Source organism: Engraulis encrasicolus, chromosome 2 (genome assembly GCF_034702125.1).
Source record: "Engraulis encrasicolus isolate BLACKSEA-1 chromosome 2, IST_EnEncr_1.0, whole genome shotgun sequence".
Classification (NCBI taxonomy): Eukaryota; Metazoa; Chordata; class Actinopteri; order Clupeiformes; family Engraulidae; genus Engraulis; species Engraulis encrasicolus.
This window is the reverse complement of record NC_085858.1, coordinates 28,180,070-28,183,001: the sequence shown is the minus strand read 5'-3', so window position 1 is coordinate 28,183,001 and position 2,932 is coordinate 28,180,070.

The window sequence follows — 2,932 nt, the reverse complement described above, 5'->3', positions numbered from 1 at the left end:
GCGGCCTGATTTGTGATGCATTATCACTTTAGCGTTATGCACAGACTTAAGCAGTGGAGCCCGGGCTTCAGAGAGAGAGACAGAGAGAGAGGAAGAGAGAAGAGGAGAAGAAGAAAGACGAAGAAGAGGAGGAAAGAAGGGAGGATGGGGTGAGAGGAAGAGAGAAGATAGGCCTAATCCTTTTCAGGAGCAAGACAGGGGCTGAACCTGTCTAACTGCCTGTCCTCTGCACACAAAACAAGGTCAGGCTTCAAACTTCCATCTGGAAGCGTGTGTGAGTGGAAACAAATTAACCACTGACAAGTGGACAAGGCACACTGTGAACTTCAACGGCGAAGGGGTGCAGAGTCTTTATATTGAATCGTGTTCTCATTTGTAACAGAGAGGAGTGGGTGGTGGAGGGCTGTAAGGATGTTGAAAAGGAGAGGGGGAGGGGGAGAGGAAGGGGGGGGGGTGCCTTTGCAAAAAAATATCGGATTTGTTCTCGGATGTGTCAGTGCAGAGCCCAGGAGTGACGGGGAGCGTGAACAACGCTAAACGCCATTAATACTCGTCCATTAGAGCCAAGCCTTTCAGCCTGATCAACCGCTTTAACTGGAGATAAGATGGATGATTACCCTGGCCAACAGAGTCATGGGAAAGTCATCCACACAGCTCTCTACTTTAGAGAGAGAGAGAGAGAGAGAGAGAGAGAGAGAGAGAGAGAGAGAGAGAGAGAGAGAGAGAGAGAGCATATTCTCGCACCAGACGAAGGTTCAAGTTCCAACTTTTTTTGACACTGGCCTTTGTATTTTTTTGCAGCAGCAGAAATGTGGATTGAATACCACACGCGCAACAACACACACTGATAGCTCTGTGGTCACATTTTAGCTCATTGTTGAGCAGTTTTAATTAATAGGCTACACTACAGCAACCAGCTCACTAAATAACCATGAGGCCACTATTCATTTCTGAATAATTCTTAGTATTGATCAATATCAATGTTAATAGTAGCCTAAGCACAGATGTTGTCCTACATAGGATGGGAAGGATTCATTGCTGGTATATCCAGAACAAACCAACAGCAAAGATGCAGTCTAGTAAATGTCAGTGTCTCTAATGGCTACGATGGAAAAGTATCTACTGTTGCGTTCTTTTTCCCCCGTTTTTTTGTTTGTTTTCTAGACTGTTTAGTCAGTGTTAGTTTCTCTGTTACTTAGATATCCACCGTGGAAGGGAAACGATTGTTTTTTTTTTCAGCTGTAGGCCTATAGCTGACATCAGAACATTTGACATAATGATGACGTATTCTAAGACAGTGTTATTACTTTTGGTGTGTACATTAACCCAGCATAGATTTCAAGTATGTGTCAAATCCTCTGGTGGTGTCCACAGTGCTATAGGGGCCAATGGTAGTGGTAGTGGTGTGCATATGATGTGATGTGTTGTGTTGGGCTGCAGTGGATCCCGCCCTCATCCGCTCCTGTCTTCCTCCTTCTCTCCACTCACTCTGGTAATTGTATCTCCTAGTCAGCGGGATGATTGGTTTAGTCCTGGATCACTGGCAATGGGCTAAAGCTGAGAGCCCCGGCTGCTTTTCATGTCAAAACCTTCAAGAACGCCAGACGCGATCCAAAGGCAATCACACTTTACACTTCAAAGCAGCCTGTGAAAAAGGAGGAGAGAGGCCGGTTCACATTTTTTTCCACCACCCCCCTCTCTCTCTCTCTCCACGCCAGCCAAGCGCAACTCAACTGAAGCGTGGCGGCGGAGGAGATGATCTAAGGGGACGGCTGTTGTCGGGAGGAAGACAGCGCCAACAGGTGTGCGCTGGGCAGGTAGCGGCACATCACCGTCCCCTCCTGAAGGTGAGACATTGGGGAGGCAGGCTGGCGCTCCACCAACAACGGCCCCAATCACGTCCACTAGCCACACTACGTCTTCTAATCTAGAGCACTGAGCAGCATTATCATTGTTACATTAAACTATACTATAGGCTACTTACTATGCTTTATCCAATTTGACTTGCCGTGACTTAGGGGCAGCGTATTGGGTACAGTCTCTGTAGGTGTCTTGCTCAAGAGCAAGCTGAAGAGTTTATTGCCATGTCAACATAGTTGATAGGGATTTGTTTAGTAACACTTTTTTGTTACCAAAAAAATCCTATCAACTATGCTAATCAAAGAAAGTGTTACCAAACAAATTCCTATCAACTATGTTAATCACTTTCTTTGATGAACGTAGTTGATAGGAATTTTTGTTTGGTAACACTTTATTAGATCAACATAGTTGATAGGAATTTGTTTGTTAACACTTTGTTTGAATGGGTCTACATAAGGGCATCATGTAAAAGTCATAAGGACAAAATGACCCATGTCAGGAACCTTACAGACACATTATTGATATTTACGACTGTTGTCATAATGTGCATCATAATGTGTGTCACAATTTGGTTGCCATTAGAAAAATCAAATGATACATTATGATCACAGTCATAAAACATTGGTAATGTGTCATTAATGTTCTTGATGTATTATGTCATTCTTATGACAGTTAGAAGACCTTATGTAGGTAGCGTCAAAGAAAGTCATCATTTGTTTTGACACTCCCAGCATCACAAACATAAAATGGGCAAATGAAACAGCAAAGCACATACATAAAGGGTAGACAACCATGAGTACACAAGCTCAGTCAGTGGACAGTACACAATGCCCAGCAAACAACTCAGTACAGATAACTCTCTCAAATATGTAGGCCTACAGAGAGAATTGAGTAGTTTAACCCTTGTAAGGTGTTCGGGTCATTTTGACCCGTTTCCAGTTTTTAGCTTGAGAAAAATAGTATCAGTTATTACTGTATTCTTTCACACTGAGCTTCACTGGCTTTGGCTCATCTTCAGTGAGGAACATGAATCTGAAAAAAATAGTGAACCCTAGTGAATAGTGACACCTTC